This window comes from Rhamphochromis sp. 'chilingali' (genome assembly GCF_963969265.1).
Source record: "Rhamphochromis sp. 'chilingali' genome assembly, chromosome: 6".
NCBI lineage: Eukaryota > Metazoa > Chordata > Actinopteri > Cichliformes > Cichlidae > Rhamphochromis > Rhamphochromis sp. 'chilingali'.
This window is the reverse complement of record NC_137933.1, coordinates 35,729,900-35,752,216: the sequence shown is the minus strand read 5'-3', so window position 1 is coordinate 35,752,216 and position 22,317 is coordinate 35,729,900. Positions and strand designations below refer to the sequence as shown.

Genomic DNA, 22,317 nt, shown 5'->3' with positions numbered 1-22,317 from the left:
GTTTTGTTTTAAATCAATCTTTAACATCTACAGATCTCAACAACAAACAGAATAAGTGGCCGTTCGTCTGTTTAGAGTGAGAGTGCATTAAGCAGCCGTAAACTAGTAAAACAGTTCAAGCTTACAAATATTTAGTTAAGAGAGAAAATAAAACAAGTGAGTAATCGGAGTACAAAAGTTAAGCACACTTGAAACACACTATCTAAATGCACTTTGGCCATTTCCCTTTTGAAAAAAAAGCCAAGCTATACGCTGGGTGGTGATATGGCCATCCACCTCATTCCATACTCTGGTCACTTCTGTTTTTGAGTTCTTTATTCCTGATATAATGTAGAGGTGTGCACGCCAAATAAAAGGAAATTGACAAAGATCTACTGCATCATCTCAGGATGTAATTGCTCCACCGTCTGCCTAGAGTTCATGGAGGGGCCTTTAATATTACACCAGACCTCCAGAACTTCCTCTTGGGTGATTTTTCATCTTGTCATGGCAACTAACTTCAGCTTCATGACTAACAGGCAGCACACACACAGAAACACAAACCCACTAGTTAATGCAACTAACCAATACTTGTCTGTTAGCATGTTTGTAAATAATTTCCAAGAAATAAGTTACATGTCACCAGACCAAAGGTGGGAGATATGCTGATGTCATACTCTGCCATAACAGATTTACAATACTGTCATTACTTTGAGAAACACACACACTCAGGCACGCACACACACACTTAGGTTTTAAATAAACTGTTAAATGACTGTCCCTCCCACTGATTACCTTTATTAACAAAAGCGTTCACCTTTAAGGACTTTTGGATAACATGATCGGTCCTGAAGAACAGTGAAGGCTGGGCCTTAAAACTAATGGTTATAAACAGTGGGTCAGTTTGCCTGTATTTATATCTCAAAACAAAACATCAAGAGGAAAGATTAAACAAATTCTGAACAGGTTGATGGAAGCACAGCCTGTCAGGGGCTTACAGAATTCACAGATGGTAACAACCTGCGTTTAGCACACAGGCTACACTCCACTGGTTAGTTACTATATTCAAAGTCGTAGCTAAACTCAGAACTTTAAGTACAAAAAGTACCCAGTTTTTGCTTAAGGTAGAGTAAAAACACCACATTGAAGAAATACTAGATTAGAGTTAATATCCATTGTATGGCTTATGTGTTTCTGGTATGCCAGATGACATGCAGATGACCATCCACTGAAACAAGCTGTTTTAGCTCCTTTCGCCTTAAGACAGCTTCTTCCTGATTGGCTGCCTCTCACAAACACAGGGACCACTATCCTCACCGACAGACCTGGAGCCTTATTGCATTTTGACACCTGCAGTTTGCTTACTCTGATGCAAACTGCAGGTGTTTGCATCAGAAAACCTGTAGGTTTTCCTCATGGTTTAGTTTCTTTTCACAAAGAAAACACAAAAGAGTGAGATCTAAATTATTTTTAAAATGTGTTCAGAGTGAGGTATCCATTTAAGGTTTAAATACCATAACAGAATACAGCATTGATGCAAAGGAAAAACTGTGATACAAATTTCAGATTACATCATCTGCACAGGCAATATTCTTTATTCACCTTATCACAATTGTTTGGTATCTTGACAAACTCCTGAGAAAATATTTGCACCTTTATCTAGCACCAGTTTACTTTGGCTCTTATTTGACATTTTGTGCTGCAGGTCCAGGAACAATCAGGTTTCTCTGAGCTTTGTCCACTCGCTCCTTTTTTTCCAGGGTTCTTAATAGAGGTGGGATTCAGACAATAACAGTAAATCAAACCAAAACAATGAACTAACAATTCTCTATGTATTTATGACCCCAGGAAGCCCTTTCACAGGGAGGATAGGGAGTCGCTTGATTAAATGTAATAAAGTATAAAAATATTACTGAATGCATGTCTGGTATCAGTTCATCAGATTGCCATTGATCTGCTTTCTTCTGCTGACCTCGTGGTCATACAATATAGTGGGTGTGACAGTTCATTTGGTCTAACTGTTCCTCTTGGCCAGCAACAGTCATTCAGAGAGAGAACACAGGGGACTTCTTAAATAGCTACATCTGTGGGTCATTTCTGGTGCAGGAAATTACAAAAAAGGTTCACACTGAATGCATTGATTTCTGCATCGCATAGGGCTGCTGAGAGGTAAACAAGTTCCAGGCAATTTACTGCAGCAAGACAGTATGCTGCTGTGAATAATACCTGGAGTTCTGGGTCAAGTTACAGAGTGCACATACAGATTTCATCCTTAATAATGCTAAAACCTGACAAAACAAATACTGCTTGATGTTCTTTTAATTACCGGTAGATTAAAAAAACAACAAGAACAACTGTGTCATTTCCAAGTGTGAAACTAAGCAGGAGTAAATATTACGTTAGAGCTTTGCTTCATTTAGACAGAAATGAGCCTAAACAAAACTTTATTTTGCCTGTGCAATCAGATATTGAGAAAAAATTGTTGACCCAAAACTGCACCAAATCATACCACAAAAGAAAAAGAAAATATTCAGTGAAAGAAAACTCTGTGAAAAAATAGTGTATAAAGCAAACCCTTTCTCTGGTAACAGAAGAACCTTGAGAAATGACATCCCCTAAGCCTGCCCTATGGCCACCCGACACCTGCTTATAGAGATGACACAACCCATTAACTCCACCTAAAGCACTGGGTGCAGCCAGCCTTTGGCCAAGCTGCTTAAGAGTCTCTTTTACAGCAGAAACTGCCTTTGAATTGCTACTAAAACAGATTTTTTTTCCCTCTGTAGCTGAAAGGCTGCACAGAGGCAGGGCATGAGCCACGTTCAAATGCACAGCCGTCACAAATGGACCAATGAATCAAGAGACAAAGGCCCCTGAAAGCTGTTATCGAGGCAGCGATGTGACGAGTCAGGGGTGCTGAATGGACCTGTTATGGCTTCCGCTGATCCCATGGCTATCAAAATAAGCCATAATAGCCATGTGACTGCAGAGTGAATGGGAGGATGAACAGGATTAGCTTCCCAACTCATTAATCGGACCGTCTCCAACACCCTTCCTGATAATCAGCTGAGGATTCCCTAACATAGCCATGTGCACAAGACACATAATGACTGTTTATTAGCTGATTAAAGAGCCTCATTCTTACGGGGCTGCCATACAAGTGATTCTCCCTGAGGAAAAATGTAGCCAAAAAAGGTAAATATCACAAAATGACTAGTTTAATTTTAATGTCATCTTTGGACATCCCGGCCTGCATCATCACATCAACTACATCTGGCTCAAACAATCATGACTCAGTATCCCAGAAGAGCTTCCGACAGAGAAGGAAGTTGTTATAGTGTCTAGTTATTGAGATGCATTCTGACACATGTTCAAAAACCTGGAATAACAAAGAGTAGAACTACACAAACCCAAGGTGCAAAGTTGTGAAATAATCAAGCTGTTATCTTTTTTATTTCTCTTGGTTTTACTCTGTACTTTAACCTGGAGTGGCATTATGTTGGTAGTCCACAGGTGCTGTGCAGAGCTTTGTAGACATGTCTACATAATGCAGTGGTCAGCTAGGGTAGTGAATAGAAAAGAATATGTGGAAGAAATTATAACATGCTACTTTTTATTGTGCTTTAGTTGGTCCTGGATCAAAGTAGAAACAAGCATGCATGTATGTGCAACCTTTACATTTTTAATCTTTATATTTCAAGATTTTTAAAGGATTTTTTTTTGGTTGTTTCAAAATGCCTGAGATTACTATTGATTGGATGAACATGTAGAAACATGTAAAAGCCCATTGACACAGGCCTAGGGAATGTTGATGACCCCACTAGGCAAAAATATGTATTCCTCGCTGACTGAATGATTACTGACAGTGCTACACCAACAATCTCTTAGCAATTACTTTTATGACTAGCAGATCACTATGGTTACCTGCAGTTTGCATGTAAGGCTAAGTTGTCTACAAAAACTCACCAACTAGTTGCCAACAGGAAATGAAAGTGAAGCAAAAAACCAGAAACAGAGACAGTTTATCTTTGAAATTAAAGTTGCACCTTCTGAAATGTGCGGGTCAAAAGTAGAGCTAAATGCAATCATAAATACAATCTTTTCCATCTCTCTCTGAGAATTCCTGTAGGACTACAAGAATATATCGGCCAAAGGCTGTATCAACACTGGCAGAGCATTTCAAAAACAAAACGCTTCAGGAAATAAAGACATTATGGTTTCATGGATTATCCTAAGGCGTTGACCTAGCCCCACCCCACAAGTATGATCTACGTGCCCATTCTCAGAGAAGCACTGCTCATCATTTATAGAGTTATTATCCCACCTCAGTTTAATGACCTATAATCTTATTCATAAAACTGAATTAGACATAAAGTTCAGAACATGTTTACAGTGCTGCTGTATTCACTGGACAAAAAAAGAAAAAAGTTTGTATGAGATTTTATTAATGTTTTTAATTGTAGTGACTTTTAAAGAATTATGGTCAACATTTAAAGCATCATCAAAGCCAGCAGGCTTGAAGAGAAGCGGTTTGCCTCTTAAAACCACTTATTTCGAAATATTTAGCAAATGCTGCCTCGTTTAACAAATGTCATTAAGCAGATCAAATTTGGTTGTATTGGCCTCTTCCTGAGTCTGTATCTTTACCTGTGATGTTACAAAATGCAAAAGACACAACAAACCTTTCCTGGATACTAATCCCAAAACACCAACATGCACACTCTGGTGCAGAAAACAGGTCAGACCACTGGACATGACAGACATGTATACCTTTGCATTAGCATTTAATAGCCTTAAAGCTTCATACAGCAGCCTTTCTAGGCCAAAAACCTCCCATTGGCCATTAATTAACTTGAAGAATGTCAATGAGGATCCTTGTTAAAGGGGCAATAGTTACCTGCGGCTGCTTCTTCACACAGCTTTTTGAATATGGCTGTGCAGAGGGAGCTGCCATCAAGGACATGGAGGTACTCTAAAGAGGGACAGAAGCCCAATATAGACCTGAGGTGTCACCCAACACCCAGGTTCCATGATGACAACATAGAAAAGTCTCAGGGAGGGGCAAAAATGAGTTTGTGCCTCACCTATAATACAAAGGAGATGAGGACAACCTGGCCTGGATACTTTATCCTTTCTGCCCTTTTGGTGTTTTTTGCTTTACACACACACACACACACACACACACACATACACACATATATATATATATATATATATATATATATATATATATATATATATATATATATATATATATATATATATAGTTTTAAAACACAGAAACCATCCCTTAAAAGCATCTACTTGGGATTTTTGTCTCGATGCATGCTAAATCATCCGGGTAAGGAGATCCCAAAAGGTTCATTCTGTTCATCTGGACGTAGCGTTCTCAGTGGGGAGAAACGTTTCGTCACTCATCCAAGTGACTTCTTCGTTCTCAGCTGAATGCAGGTTTCCCCAATCTTATAAACAGTACATTTGCATAATGACTGAAACTAGCACCACCAAGTCATCGGTTCAGGTATGTGATACTTGGGATTTTTGCGAGGCAAACTAAGATCACTGACACTAGGAGAAAGTTTACAGGTTCACAGCTCAAGTCACGCTTGCTTTAGTGTAAGGCCTCAAGGTACAGTAAGAGGCTTTGAAAGAAAGCCTCCACCAAATGGCATACAAGAGTGCCAGGGAGACAGCTTTCAGGCTGGTTTTAAAGTCTCACGAAACACAGGCATTAAATGTCCTTGATCCCCACGTCAAATGCTTTGTTAAGACTTAGAAATGAACGTGCTCTGAATGAATATTGAATCAGAGTTTACATGTTAAAGTTGCTGTTTAAATACTAGGCCTTTTAAGGATGAAGGAGTTCAAGCAGTTTGTCCAAATAAATGTTTCATTCCAAACATGAACAATATCTGACTCACAAGGCCTCTAAAACTCTAGACGATGATATCAGTCAAATTCATGAAGAATTCACTGGTACATTTGGGCCCGTTGAGAGTTTGCTGCATGAATAGAGCTGTGCCACACTGGAGGAGGATTAAAGCGCTGTATGGCTCAGCTGGGTTTGATGTTTAACCCAGAGGTTTGTTTAACCTCTCACATTCTCTCTCCCTGGTTAACCGCTAGTTACTCACCTACTGCTACAACATGACCATTGCTGAGAGAGAGCACCTGCTTTACGCTGCACCCTTGTCTGGTTCTTTTTACGGTTCACTATCAGCCCTGCTCCTCTGAAGCACTGCTAAATTAGTCAGGGCAACGTCACCTCCTCAACAACCCCACCACAGTTACTTCGACACACCATGTTGACTACCACTTAGGTAGTCACGGCTGTTTGATTTAATCAAACCGGGCTATTGTCTCTATGAACAGATATGAGACCGCGGTGGTGACGCGACCTCACCCTGCCTCACAAAAGCTGCCTCTGTCCAGAGACAGCACACAAATGCTGGCTGACAACACAAGGCCGGGGTATGAAAGGTCTCCTCAGTGCGTGGTGACAGTTATTACCCTCTCCACTGAAACCAAATACCTGTGAGCCCAGATAGCATTATCTTATTGTGAGGCACACTGGGGGCCAGCCTGTAATCAGGGCCCAGGCCTTCACCAACTCTCCTCCTTAGGTTTAAAGCCATCCCTTCCCTTCTGTTTCCACACGATGGAAAATCTGTCTATTTGATTCTTCCCTGACACCTAGATGATTTATATTTATTAGGAAGTTTAAATTCTCTCAGGACTACATGAAAAAAATCTGTTGAAAATGAACAAGAAAGCTTTTATGCAATAAATTCAGCAGGATTCCAAATGTACAATCCATTCACTGGCAGGCGATGGGTGAGCATTGCACAAAATCTCTCAAAATGATCATCTGACATTTCATGGGACCACAGTGTTAGTTACAAAACGAACTACTACGGAGTACAAAACAGAGGGCAAAAAGCACACAGAAAGATGGGGAGACAGCAAAGTTTTAGAAAAGGAAAGTTCTGGTTAGTCTCATTTGGGAGGTAAGAGGTTTAGCCAAGAGAATCCTGAGCAACGCTAACCCCAGCTTCACAGCAGGCATGATCAGATTAATATTACGTCTACAGCGAGACTGATGCACATTGATAGGTAACTGCTACATGAAGTACCAAAGTTACATGTGAAATTAATGTATGTAAATACTTAATTCTTTGATAGCACAGCAGCTTTTTGGTTAGTGTTAGCATTAGACAGTATTGGCCTGAACCTAAGGTTTGGTACTCTCTCAGTCAAGTTAAGACATGCAAGTTCTGTCAATCAGACCCTCTAAATTGCTCCCAAATATGCATGTGTTTGTGTGTGTTTACACTCCTGACCTCTCTTGGATCATTTCGGTGAGTTCCACAATTCAGATAACAAGTAGCTGTCAACCTTTTCACCACTTCTTTAGAAATGGTTTTAAAATAGGAATCTACAGTTTGTTTGGGGAACTGAATTCCCAGTGGGGCATGCAAGTTTCTACACAAGACACTTTTAAGTTGCATTATGAGAAATAAATGACATCCACCCCAAAACGGATCATGCCTGCCATGTGATCAAACAGGAGACAACTAAAAAAGAAACTGAAGAGTAAAAAATTTAGAACAATAATATGAATGAGAAAGCCGTCAGAACCCTGTTTTCACCAATTACAGGAAGATTTTGGAAAATAAAGAAGTGAAGCTTCCATATTCTGTCTCAAAGCACATCTTTCACAGTATTCCTACCAGTTTAATGATGCCCTATAGAATGTATTAATTTGCAGCTTTAAAAATGGCTTTCAAGGAAACGTGTGTGTTGAGATAAATATGTAAATTCCCATGAGGAGAGCCCAATTACAACTTTAACAGCGGTCATATTAGTTGTTATTGAACACATTATCAGTGAGGCAGACATTGCTAGGTGCATCACAGACTTTGCCCCAGGGAATTGCATCAAAACAAACACGAGAAAGACAACCTGCAAATTCAGTGTGCCGCTTCACACATGGCAATGCTTTTATTTAGTCGTCATCACCGCCTACAACATAAAAGCTGCTTGTTGAATTGCTCTTATAATTCTGTCACATCACACTGAGAATCAACTTTCAAAGCTTTTGTCTCAGCCAACTAAGACGCACATGAAGGCATCAATGGAAACCTTACCCACAGTTTATTTGACGACACCGGCTGTGAGCAGACTCCTTCAGGTGATCATTAAATTAATTTTAAGTCCATCAGAGAGAGCAGGTGTGTTTATACTAGGCAGGTATTCTCAGTAGGCATGCAAGCTCTCACCACACTGATTACACTGAGCTAAATATGGCTTTGTGCTAACACAGACAGTACGCTGATCAAAGCCCTGATGTCACAGGGCACAGGCGGAGCCAATAGACTACAGGTCAGGTGTATGCCGCAACTGCAGTGGCATAACTGCAAGTGTACTCTTTTTTTTTTTTAGCAATGCTGCAGTTTTGAGCATGTGCAGATACACAGGTTCTACTTATGGCAACATGTTTGGGAATTCAGATCACTTAAATGTTGTGATGATTTTTATATATTAATGTAAATCCTGATATTGAACCAAAAAAGAATAGATAGTAAACACACTGTAACTGATTTCATCTGGTGGAAAAGTAATCAGAAGTAATCAATGGCAACAGTGGCTTGGTACATTAAAAGTCCTGCAGTCACATTTATAAATCAAGTGTGCATTCATCAGAAAAATGGTTTATGACTTGATTTATCTGCTAAGTTTGGTTCAAAACAAGTCAATTGGTCCCAGGTTCTCACATATAAGAATATTTAGTTTTTCAATCGTTTTAAAAAAATTACAGAAAATTTGGGGGGGAGCTTTCACTGTTGAACAGATTTTACATTTTTACAAAATATAACTATTTAAGTCACAACATATTCAAAAACAAAAATAATCATTAGCTGCAGCCCAATTCAGCTACAGGGTATTTTTATTTTCTAGGTACAGACACCATCTACCCCCACACCGTTCCATCTTTTTCCCCCTCCTTGTATGCTGGTCAGGTTTTTGTGTGGAAAACCTCAGTATCATCCAGATCCATCTACAGAAACTATGGACTGTATAAAAGTTGGAGGCAGCCACCGTGACCTCTTCTATTTTTTTCTCAGCACCTGAATTTGGTTATTAAACTACAAGAAACCAAACTTAGACAAGAGGGTGGCGTTCCTAGTTATTAGCTAATGCTAGTGAGCTAGGTTAGCAACCTGCATCAATAAACTGTACGATTGAAATGTATCTGCAATTTAGTGCTAACTGACTAAAAAACGAACAAAATAATAGAATTTTCACAAAACATTCATTTTTCAGCCGCTTGAAGGACACATGAACCAGCTCTGATTGGACTGGCCCTAAAACTCAAGTCCACTTACAGAAGGATGACAGGACTGTGCAACAACACTGAATTAGCTAATCTGCCAATTAGCTAGTCAGTCATACGATGGCAACCTGCTTGAGACGAGAATGACTGCATTCTGGTTACGTTCCTATATAAACGCACATTTGCCAAGCGAATTTATGTTTTAAAACTTATGTAAGTCTATGTAGTACATGTGAATTTCCATGTCAGACTTCCAATTTTCACATATTCATCATTTATCACCATATTACAACCAACAGATTACATGTAATTGCCAATTTGATCCCATTCAATTGCAAATCAATAGCTGACTAAGACTTCGTCTTATTGCCACTTTACCTCCATCTAGATGCACCAAAATCACTTTGAAGACGGCGACTGAGCGTGAGCGGTCGCAGACCTGTTCCCTATTTTCGAATCAAGTACTTCAAAGGAAACAAGATCACAAGTTTACTGAATACGGTCAATAATTTTGGTCGTGCCTCATTCATCAACTACCGTTTTCTCCAGTGCGACAGTAACACAAAGGAGACACGACACAGGACTGGTTTAGCAGCGACAGAACTTTCAGAATAAAACACATGTAACACCTTACAAATAAAGAAAACTGCTGCAATTTATCCTTCTACATGTTAACTGTGAGGTAGAAAAAAAGCAGCGGACCAACATTCAGAAAGAAGTGTTGTAGAGATATATCTCATGACTTCTGGTTAGAAGATGCTAGTTGGTTTGTATCCTGGCAGGCTTTATAATCTGTTAGCTAGTTTAAGTAAATCAAGTAAATTAGCAGAAGTTGAGGATCATCATAACCTTTTGACTATCTTGCACACCTTTGTTTCTCAAGTACGGCTCCCAAACATCACCTGCATACTGAAATCAGATTTCACTATGTAAACACAAGACCTCCAGATGCCTTTAAATCCGCTAGTAAATATTCAAGCTGTTCCTCATCCATCTAGGCAATCCAGTTTTTGTATGTTGTCTTCTGTTTGTTCTGTTTGTCTTCCCGTTGTGTTGGCACAAAAAGGCTTATTTCTGTTCAATAAAGAAATTCCCAGAGTTATATTTATTATTAGGTTTTTAATAAAAGGCTATTCTAACCAATTCCCAAGGTGATTTAAATTATCTGACATCTGTGTCATTAAAAAGAGCTAATCTGATCAAACACAAGTAAATAACAGAGGGTTTAGCAGAATGCATGGAAATGGAGAAACTGCTACGGTTATACTTGTTTACAGGATTATAAAATCCTGCTGCACATGTTGGTAACAGAGAGAGGGTTGTAAATAATTCATCATAAGCAAACATTAAGAAATCAAAGTTAGCATTTTGTCACAAAGCTGGTACTTTTCATGATGTCAAATTTTGATATCAACATAGGCACATTAACAATTAACATCAAAGCGTTCTCAATAATTTCCAGAAGAAAATAAACTCTGCTCCAGGGCACAAAGTTTGGACAAGCTGTGGAAATAGCTGCTGTTTTGGAACAATGAGTGCGGCTGCTGTTTGGCGTGCTGAGAGGATTCCAGCGATTCCAGCCTTAACAAAAACTAAGTCAAGGCTTTATTGTGAATATCAGTGGGGAATTCAGCAGTCGCACTCCCAGGCATACCAAAACTTATCCCTGAGACAGCACTACATGATGAACTAGTACCTGTAAGACTTCCTCTAATGCTTCCATTCTATAGCAAATACAGTGTAATTACAAGGCCCACACTGTGCGTATCCTCCATCATCATTAAATTAGGGGGTTTGTAAAGATGAGAAATTGACGGGGTTCTGCTTGGAGCCAGCAGGATCCTCATGGAAATTTACAGTACTCAAAATGGGAGGCCAACTCCTCTTTCATTTGTCTCTCATAACGGAGCTAAACATATATCGCTAACTAGGACGTCCTAAGAAATAAACCTGAATTTTGCAGGGAAAGCTGCAGAGAGTAAAGTAATAAGCTTTTGTTTAGTGGAAAATTTGCACAGTCCTCTCCTGATAGCTTGTGTGTTATGGAAAAAAAAACGTGGAATGATGTGTACTGGTGAAAGAGCTCAGCTGCAGCTCGGTTTAATGTTGCGCTCACTTTCTGTCATGTTTGTTAATACCATCATCTGAAGATGGATATAATACATGGTGTGAGACCATTTTTAAAAGACGACATATCCAGTAAGTGCCACTCTAACAAAATCACGATATTAACATTTCATTCTGGTTTGCAAATCTCAAGTTAGTGGTTTGAATTTCACGCTGATCTTCACATCTAAAACTTCAAAAGAAAGTAAAAAAAAACATGTTTGTAAAATATTAAATGAGACTTATTATGCTTTCTCTTAAATTTATAGATGCCCATTAAAAATATGCCCAAAGTTTCAAATAATAAAGAAACTGTTTGTCAAAGTAATCTCTGCACCAAAAGCTCAGGCTTCATACTCCACTCAACGTTTCAGATAGTTTTTTTCCCCACTCTTAAAGTTGTATGACAGCAAATATGTATGAGAGCAAATATCCTTACCAGTCATTTCAGTCAAAAAGCTCTGGATGTGTGCACAAAGCTAAACTGACCTGCTGTTCAAAGCTAGTTTAAAGGGAGAGAGGCCGCAATTGCTTACTTCATACAGTGGAAGAACTGAGGCCACACCAAGGCCCAATATTAGTGAAATAAGGATTATTTTAAATGGCAAAACATACAAAGCTTATCTAGGAGTGTCCTCAAAAAGACCAATATGGAAGATGAAAATGAACAGGTTCCCATTAAATTCACAAACAGTCGTGAAAATTTGGATGATTTTGAATTACTGCAACTGAAAACTTCTTTGACCAACACCTGACAGGATAAGCAACTGCTCAAACACTGAGAAAACAGTTTAACATTATTCAAACACATTGACACATTACACAAGTACAAAGCACATTTGAAGTATAGAAGTGTTAAGTTAATGAACTAGGTGAGTTTGCAGGGCTGATTCGAAGTCTTTATAAAGCTATTCTGTACTCGCTGTCAAAGTACTAATAATTAAGGCACTGCAATCTCACATCTCTACAATATATCTGCTTCATATTTATCAACTTGGAAATTTCCTTTTGCAACATAAAAGTTCATATCAACTAGGTGAAGTGTTACTGCAAATGTGACACACCCACTGTGTAAGAGGTTTCAAGAAGGAAGTGGCAACAGGTCCATTTCCTTCTTTCTGTCTTGGTCAAAGAATATAATATGGGGATGATGGATACTTGGCCTACATTCATTGGCGCCGACTCATTTTTACAGGACAATTGCACAGTCAAAGGCATGCATGGAGCGATACAAAATAGATGAGTGGGCTGCTTGATAGATAACAGAGCCAGTTCTACCAAGTCAACAATGACAGCAGGAAATCTCTGTAAACAAGTCAGATTACCAGGGTCATGAGGGAGTGACAACAAATGTGAGCAGTGTCACCTGTTCTCACTTTTACTCTTGCCATTACTAGGGCTTATTTAAAGATGAAACACTAGTGTGGAATCCAAGGATCCAACATTATTATAGACTGGGTGATAGCGTAGAATCACTTGTCAGATTAGTGTTGATGTTGAGACCAGAGATAATCCTCAAAGACACTGGAAAAATGTAAAACATTTAGCACCCGACTCTTTTTAAGAGAATAAGAAGATTCTCTTTAAACAAGCCACTGATCGGCTTCACTGCTTGTACCCAGGCAAGTGGGATAAACTCAAATTAACCAGGAAGTGAAGAAGATGAGGCTTGTGTTGTGACTTCAGAGCGAAGTTATGGGTGTGTTACAACATGGGAACCCAGAAAGCAGCCATGCCTTGGTGCCTCGCCCTTTGAACATGTTCAAATGGGTGAGGTCAAGCGGGTGTAAGTGAATTAGTAGGCCACTGCTTTTGCTTACATGTGTGCAGACCTTCCCAACAAACCAGGAAGTAAAATCAGCTCTTGGAAGTAGGCTTCCTTAATGAGGAAAAAAATAACCCGGAAAGATTTTAAGTATCTGCCCAACCCAACAATGACTTTAATTTGTTTTTGTGCTTGTGGGGGGTTATTAGAGGCAGAGTCAGTATAATTATTGACAGTTACCAGGGTTTCGGCTTCATACAAAAAACAAAAGAAAAATAGTGCCAAAGATCCGACAATTTTTTTTTTTAATGAAACCAGTTGATTTATTTTTGGTTATAGATCATTTTATTAATTTAATAATTAACATAATTTAATATAAATTTTGATCATTTAATTTAATAAACAGCCAAAATAGGTGTAATCACTTCAAAAGACCAACTTTGAGAAGAAGAAGAAGAAGAAGAAAGTGTGTACATTATTGTACTTTATTGAGCCCCGTGGGGAAATTGCTCTCTGCATTTAACCCATTCACTCAGTGAAGCAGTGGGCAGCCATTGGGCGCCCGGGAAGCAGTGTGTAGGGACGGTACCTTGCTCAGGGGTACCTCAGGGTAGCTGTTAAGGGGAATCGAACCCCCGACCTTCCGATCATGGGGCAACCACTCTACCTACTGAGCTATCCCTGCCCCCCCGATAAAAAGCCGATAAAAAACTCTGATAACAACTGGGTAATCTGAGTGTTCCTCATTAAATCCTTAAGAGTGGTAAAGGTCAATCATTTGAAAATAAGTAATCATACAAATCAATTTTATTTCTCTCAGAATGACATATATATATGTAAATATAGCTAATTATTAAATTAAATTCCAGGCCTTTTTTTGAGAACCAACTATGACATCACTGTTGAGCATGTATCCATTTCAGATTCTTTTTACATTTGCACATAGATACACCTTACCAGAGCTACCTTAATTTTCATGGCACACATTCATCCAGGTGCTTACGACTGGCCTCCTATCAGCTCGAAGCAATCAGGTTGTTCTCCTCTATGGTACTTTGAACCAGAGAATGGTTACTCACACTCACCTTCCTTTTTTACGACAGTGCTGAGATTATTGTAAACAATGGAGAATATGCTATGCTAAACAAACTATGTAATGACATCATTTCCCATCATTCCCACACACACACACACACACACACACACACACACACACACACACACACACACACACACACACAGATAGATAGATAGATAGATAGATAGATAGATAGATAGATAGATAGATAGATAGATAGATTCATTTTCTTATTGCCACATATCAAATAACCATTTAAATTTAATAACTACTTTCAATCTATCTATCTTATTGCACTTATCCAGTTCAGGGTTGCAGTGGGATATGCTACTTAGCCAAGCTGCAAAAAGGGCAAGAGCCAGGGTACACCTTGGACAGGTTGCCATTATGTCACTGTACTAAAATAGAGATACAGACAACCATTTTTACTCACATTCACACCTTTTGGCAGTTTAGAATCACCAATTGAACTAACATCACTACCAGGTTTTTGGACTGTCGGAAGAAGCCAGAGTACCCAAAGAGAACCCATGAGGAGAAGACGGTCACTAGATGGTGGATACAAGCTCAGAACCTTCTTCTATGAGGCAACAGTGCTTACCACCATGCTGTGTGGCATTAGTGTGGCACATTGGTGGATGTTTATTTTAAACATTGCACGTATATTCAAGTAATCTCTATGTGCCAATAAAAAGCTTTAAATGCCTGATTTCTGACAGTTTTTCTACCCTTAAAACTGTATCATGTCAACAAGAAGGGATCTTTTTAAAATATTCATCTCAGATGCAAGAGATGAGAGATATATCTTAATTTTTAAATGACTCAAGCAGGTAGCAGACCCACCCACCTGCTTTTAGACTTTCTGTTTGCTTTTAGACTTCTTCTACAAGTTCTTCTACAAAAAACTTGTAGAAGAAGGGAAAACAGCTTCTTTTCTGGCAACGCAGGAACCAAAGAGCTACACTGAGGCCAAGTATGAGATAAATAATGATTACTTTGAACTCTGAATCATGCAAAGTTACTCTTTGACTATTTTATGACTTGATCTATTTAAACTACATACACCTGAAGACTTTTTTAACCAAGCCCAAACACCAGGAACATTTGGTTTAAAATTCTCTTGGTGGGGGTTATACACTGCACAAAGCACAAAACAGCCTGAAATCATGGTAAAAGAAGGTCAGCGAGCTGGGTGGTGGAAATGAGGGGCCTAGTATAAGATAAGGGTTAGTTGAAATCATGCAAAGCTACTTTAGTAGAATTAACATATAAAGAATAATAGGGCTCCTTAAATAATACAATCCTAAATACTATTATCTAATGAGCACAACATTTAATGCTAGTATGAGAGCTTTCGGAGTGGTGATATAAGCGTACTTGCATAAGTCACAAGCATTTCTTCTTTACCTCCTAAACTTTAGCTTCTTTTGAACAGTATCATTTTACACGTCTATGTTGGTCTTCGTCGTTTTAAAGCTAGCAGAAACGTGAGAAGCTCTAGCTTTTGGCCCCACAGGCTCTAAGTGAAGATGTCATGGCTACCAAGCAACATGTTAATAAACCCACCCAGCAGCCATTTAACAACTTCTTTCAATGTAAAACAACCCCGATACGTACAAAGCCACGCCGGGCTCCATTCATAGTACAGTTGATAACGGGTTTACATAAAGGAGTCCTCTTACCTTCAGCACTTGAAGCTCAGCGTGAAGAAGATGAAAAGGAATGTTCTGAACACATAATAATCCTCCTGTTGGTGAACTCGCAGTATTTGGATGTTCAAAAAAGGAGTGAAAAGTTGCGCAGCGATCAGGTTTTCAAACCAAAAGTGTTCTCTTCAAGGAACAAGACTGACTTTCTCAGAGTTGTTAGTGTTTCCCAGGACAACTCAATGGGGAGGAGTCAGCACGAGGACTATTAAAAGCTCAGTGGTTTGTTTTTCATGGAGTAGACTTTCAGACAAGAGGAAGTCAGTGTAAACTCGTGAGGGGGGGCTTGAGTAACTTTAGTGATTTCCCAAAAATTACTTCGAGAGGGAACTAATATTGTGAAACGGTCACTGTCCGGGTTTGTGAAAAAGTATCGTGGTCGGTCCCCAGAGTCGAAATGAAAAAGCGGAGGAAGCTGGAAAGATCAGATTAACATCCCGTCTGTGCTTTTCACAATAAAGGAACACGAACCCTGCACGCTACTAGGACCAAGGTGTCATGGACCGCATACCACCGAACTAATAACTAGATCACTGAATGAAAACACATTCAAAGTTACTTCGGAAAACTTGAAAATGAAAACTACGTGAAAGTCTGTGTCATAAATGAGAAAGGAATATATGAGAAGGACTTTTCATTTTTATTTTGAGAATAAAGTTGAAATTGTGATAGCTATGAAAATAAAACATATGGGTGGAGCTGAAATATTGCTTTGAGAATAAAGTCAAAATCTCGGAATAAATGTGAAAAGTTACATCCAGAAGAAACAGTAGTTTTTTTTTTCTTTCAAAATTAAAGCTGAAATCACAAGACTAAAACTCAAATATTAAGATAATCAAGGAAATGTTACCGGTGTTAAGTCAAATTAGGGGCAGCTAGTGCACAGCTCCCCAGAAAAATGCCTTGTGCTTAAAAATCATTTAATCATTTGGATAGATCCAAAAAAAAAGTACTTTAAACTATCAAGACATTTACATTACTGTATAGTAACAGAACAGGAATAGTAATGCGTTTAGTAACAGTAATGCATGCAAACGATTTGAAGGATGACTGCATCCAGTGGTTTCCAGTGTGTTTGACACCGCCTGCTCTGGGAGACATCGTCTTAAATACAAACACACAAACGATAATGGTTTGGCATCACTTTGCCATGTATCTGAATGAATTTTTAAACTTAGAAACTGAAATTTGTTTGTATGGCCCAATGCAATAGTCTGTATTGCATTTTTCTAATGGAATGGTTGGGAGTACTACAACATTTATTGGTCCTATGATGGGTCAGATTATTTGGGAATGATGTCACTTACATGGCAATTATTGGAACTTGCAACATAATTGTATATTTATTTTTATTTTTCAGTACAACTGTCATGCATTTCCCAACACTCAACACTGACAGCAGATCATAATCAGAATTTTAAAAAAAAAAAAAAAAAAAATAGTGCTTGAAACTGCACATCCACAACATACACACACAAAGCACTTTGCTCTGTGTAACACCAGGGAAACACTTATTCAAAGTTTCTATTTTCGATTTTCATTCAGTAAAAAGAAATAAAATAACTTTATAGTTCACAAATTGTCATTAGTAGAAACTAGAAGAAAGGGGGGTAACTTTGATTTTGTTTTATACAGTAAAATTCATCAGCATATTGAAAATTTAACTACCCAAAACATAATCACACAAATCCAGATGATTTAACTATAAATGTAATCTTGTAGTTACTAATTTATTTGTAGTCAAATACGCTGAAACCATAGCAAACCCCATCTTCCACCATATAAACTTTTATTTTGAAGGGAGCGCCTCAAGCCACTAACCTTAACCACTAACTGCTGCTCAGCTGACAGACAGTGATCCTACACTGCTTTCTGTAATAAGGCTAAAGAAGAAATTAAGTGAAGGTTGCTGCACATTTTTCTTAATTTAAGTTGTAGCTTCTCTGAACTACAGTGACCTTTATATGCTGGGCGGACTCTACTTTTCTATTATTACTTTGCTGAAGTCACAGAACTGCTCTGCACAGGGCTGCTATAAATCACGTCTTGTAGCAACATTAGTTGTAAGTAACGCTACACAGAGATTAAAATGCATTACACAAAGACACTGAATTCATTTGATCCATGCTGGTTGCATGCCATACAGTATGGATCAAATGATTCCAAACACATTAAGCTTCCTTTCTTGCTTTCCCCTTTTTCAGTTTGGTAATGTATCAAAAAGTGATCTATGATTTAGACTATCTATGATCTATGATTTGGACTCAGTGATGAGAGGTGAAAAGTACAATCTCCTGACATTACATTGTGAATCACAGGCGCTTTCATTTTTCAGCAGTGCAAACATTAGGTAGATGCTTATAATGTAGAACAGCGAGTTTCAGTGTTGTCTCATCATGACTGCAAATCCCTTCCAGGCAGAGGGGCGAAAAAAAACTCCTGTGGTTTCAGCTGCCCTCTGCAGGCACAGGAGGTTTTCTGCAAGGATCTCTGTTCCCAACACATTATATACAATATACTGGTAAAGGAATGCTGTTTGAAACTTTTATAACACCCCCCTCCAAAATGCTGGAAACGCAAACATAAGTAGTTTCCAAACCCATGAAATACATTAGTCTCTTTCTGTGTTAAATGTCAACAGAAAGAAAGAAAAAAAAAGAGCACAAAAAACAAGACCTTGTGTGCTCGGTTTACTCAGTCTTGTAAAGAATGCAGTGTTTAGAATAACCTTACCTTTCTTATACATACTGATACAAAGCAGGGCAGCACTGAAAAGGAGCTTTCATTCCCTCTGGCTTAAGCCGGCCAGATTTATAAATAAATAAATGTATGTTGTTTGTGACTTCTATTATTTGCCTTCGGGCATCAACAAAATGAATTAGAGCTTGCAAATACCATCACATATCCTCATTCAAAAAAAGGATAATGCATGCTTATGTGTTTAAAATCAAGCCAGAGTTATTTCTGGATCTTTAGAATGACATGAACTGAGCTAATGAAAAAAAATTACTGTTTTTCAGCTGAGCCTTGCTGACATGTGAGGCCACACTTCCGGATGGAATCACTTTTAATAATGTCACAGTGTCCCTGGGGCAGGAAAAAAGAAATCTTGATAAGAGAAAATCTTTTAAAAAGAAAATCTACTGTGTAACTTCATGAACCAACTAAGAGTCTAGATAGCTGACTGGCTGCCTGTATGGACAGACTGACCCGTCAGAATGAAAAAAATATTTCTGAGTATCAGTTCCCAGCTCAGAATTTGAGTTTGAGGCTGTTTCTCTCCATCCACAGATTATCTGCTGTTATGGATCACAGCTGTGACAAAAGCATTACTGATAAATCAGACCACTCTGCTGCCTTGTGCAAGTAAATGTCTCTTGCCAGAAAGAGAAAATCACAATAAATACCCCATAATCTCCAATGGTGTGTCTTTGGCTGCAGCAGAACCGGATGGATAGATGGGTGTAAAATAAATAAAACATTTTTAGACTAAATTTCTGCACAATTCTGGGAATCGTGGGTTATTGTGCTTCCATTTTTGTCGTTTCACAAAAATGAAAATACTGATCACGCTGAAAAAGATGAAAGCTTTAATGTCATAAACATGCATATAAAAACACTAGAAACTAGAAAATGTTTAAATATTTAATGCTGAACCTGAAATAAAAGCTATCAAGATTTTACCTGAAACTCATACAAAGACATAAAACTTACTACCATCTTTAAAGCTCACCTTTCTGCACAGACGCTGGTATCTGGCACCTCATCAAACACATGCGTACGGTGTCATCAACACAACAGGCGTACTCTTTCCATCACTGTACGTGAAATTGAACCGCATAAAAGTTGTTTTGGAGGCCCAGCAGGGATCCAGGCCTCCCAGCCATCACAAGCATCTGGGCTCGGAGCTACGCCTCTCTCCTGCACCTGTAACCAGCCGAGGGTTAGATAAATGGCAGGTGGTATTGAAAAGGGTCTCCATTCACAGCCATACCGAGCTGCACTTAGACACATTATTGCAGCCTGGAGGAGGAGTGGAGGGATGTGGGGAGAATGATGAAGCAGGCGCGGTCTACAGAGTGCCAGAACATGAGTGAGACGGGGTAACAAGCATGACACAAAGAAGTACATAGCTGCCTTTGTGTGGTGATAAAAGAAGGTTTTGTAAGTTGGAGGATTTGGATGGAAGAGATAGAGCTGGAAAAAAAAGCCCCATCCTGAGTAAACACTTGGACAGAGAGACAAAAACGCACTAGTTGCAAGAGGAGGGAGGAGGTGGCAAAGAGAGGAGTGAGAGGCATATCATTTGGCTGAAGTGCCTTCAGAATAAACTGCCTCACAGCTCAGTGGAAGGACCCTCTCACTCAGCACCAGTGTCCACAAGTCTTTTAACTCTGACCTTTGTTGTTTACATACAGTTAAAGCTACACTGGGAAATGTTTGCAGTCCAAACAGCCACAGTGGGGAGATGTTTGAAAGTGTTTTTAATACTCAAGGTCAATTTAGCAGCTCTTTTGTTTGTGGTTTTTAAATTTATAAACACATAACGCTCCAGGGATCTTGCTTGAGGTTCAATTTTTAGTTTTAACCTTGTTTAACAAAGCAGTCATAGCTGCCAATTTACAAAAACTGACTCCACAGGACACTCGTGCATACAGCTCATCTAAGCCACTTGAGGCTACCTTAAAAAGTCATTCAGTCCACACAGACCCCAGTGTTAGAAAGCTCACCTTCAAGACCCAGCTGCACAGACCTAGATTTCAGATGATGACCCCCCCTGGAAACCCCAAATCTGTATAACCTCCAGCATCTGATAAATAAATAATGAATATATATAAACCACCGGTTCCCAAGGGTCTCCAACCAGTCTCTAGACCTTTGTGTCTGGGACTTTACAGTAGAAATAAAACATGCTTATACTACAAAACGGTATTCTCCATAGCTATACAATAGGGAATTTATTTGCTGAGGCATCTATTTAGTTAATAAAAGGTTTAAAGTAAGGAATGTGGCCACTCCAAGTGACTAGACTGCTAAGTCTTTTTCAAAAATGACCTGAGCTTATTTGAGGCACTGAATTGGACTGCCTGTGTTTGCAGTGTTGATGGCGATTTCAAACATATTAAATGCAACTGCCTGACAAATAGCATGGCAAGTTGTGTGGTTAATTATAATTAACTGCCTCGACAGCCAGCCAAAGAGGTCTGTGTTCCAGGTTGGACAAATGAAATTGTAATATTTTACTGTTACGTTACTTACAATTAATTAGAAGGTGTCTGAAGGTGCAGTGTGCTAAGAAAGCTTGCAAGCCACAACTAAAACCGCATCGCAGCCAGATATGGTTACCTTTAGGTAAAAAACTAAACAAAACAGGAAATTACAAGCCAACAGAGGCCATTTTTACACACCCTTAGTGTCATTATCACAACGCCATCTAGTGGCTTTGATAATTATTAGAAAGGTGAAAGTTAGTAAACTCATATTATTATTATTATTATTATTATTATTATTATTATTATTATTATTATAGCTTGTGGTAAAAGATTGATTATGAGGGTTATTTTTACTTAATAAAATAAGGCTCTGTTATATTTTGCAGCATCATGCAGATTTTTTTGTAAAAATTTGCTTAAAATCTGATTTAGATAACATGCTAGCTTGATTTAAAGCAGCGCTGCTGGATTTCTGTCCACAACACAAGTTAAAGACAAAATGTATGTACTACCACTCTATATGGTGTCTAAGGTAAACACTCAAGCAAAATCTGCATTCAAAATGAGCATTTTTATCAAGTCTTCAGTCATTTAAGTCACTTCAGCCAGTACACATTAACCTACAGGAGCTGGTTACCCATGGAAAAATGAGATGATGCTCCTGGTACACGCTTTCATGCAGATGTTAATGCCATAGTTGTAGGCAACAGCAATGCACCATGCCTAGCAGCACTCAGCAACCCTGCTCTGTAACTTTGCATAGTCTGACACTTCTCAGCTGAGTTGCTGTAGTTCCCAAAATTTGGGAACCACATCCACATCAGATTACACCACCATACTAGATTTAAATGAACCCACAAGAATTATCCATTATTTTTCAAATGTTAGTAAAGAGAGGCTGCATGACTAGGGCCCTGTTTCAGGAAGCCGGTTTAGTGGAAAAACTGAGTAAGTATACCCTGAGTTAACGAAAACTCTGGGTTTTCGGTTTCACAAAGCGAGTTCAGCTGCAGCCTGAGTGAGTCACTATGACGACACACTCCGTGAAGCTAACCTGCCCCCTAGCAGGTTTACTACAACTAACCCTGACTGTCTCCGCCCCTTTGTCGGAAACCTGACAGTAGGAAGTGTCGGAC

General features: G+C 38.9%; 1 protein-coding gene across 4 annotated transcripts in view; it reads right to left on the bottom strand.

Annotated features, from left to right (window-relative positions):
• Positions 1-16,371, bottom strand: part of LOC308398566 (A-kinase anchoring protein 13) — a 121,893-nt gene extending 105,522 nt beyond the window's left edge. For all 4 annotated transcript variants that reach the window (XM_080885280.1, XM_080885279.1, XM_080885281.1 and 1 more), the window contains exon 1: positions 15,945-16,371. The gene's annotated coding sequence lies outside the window, so the exon portion shown is untranslated. The remainder of the gene's footprint in view (positions 1-15,944) is intronic.
• Between the last annotated feature and the right edge of the window lie 5,946 nt (positions 16,372-22,317).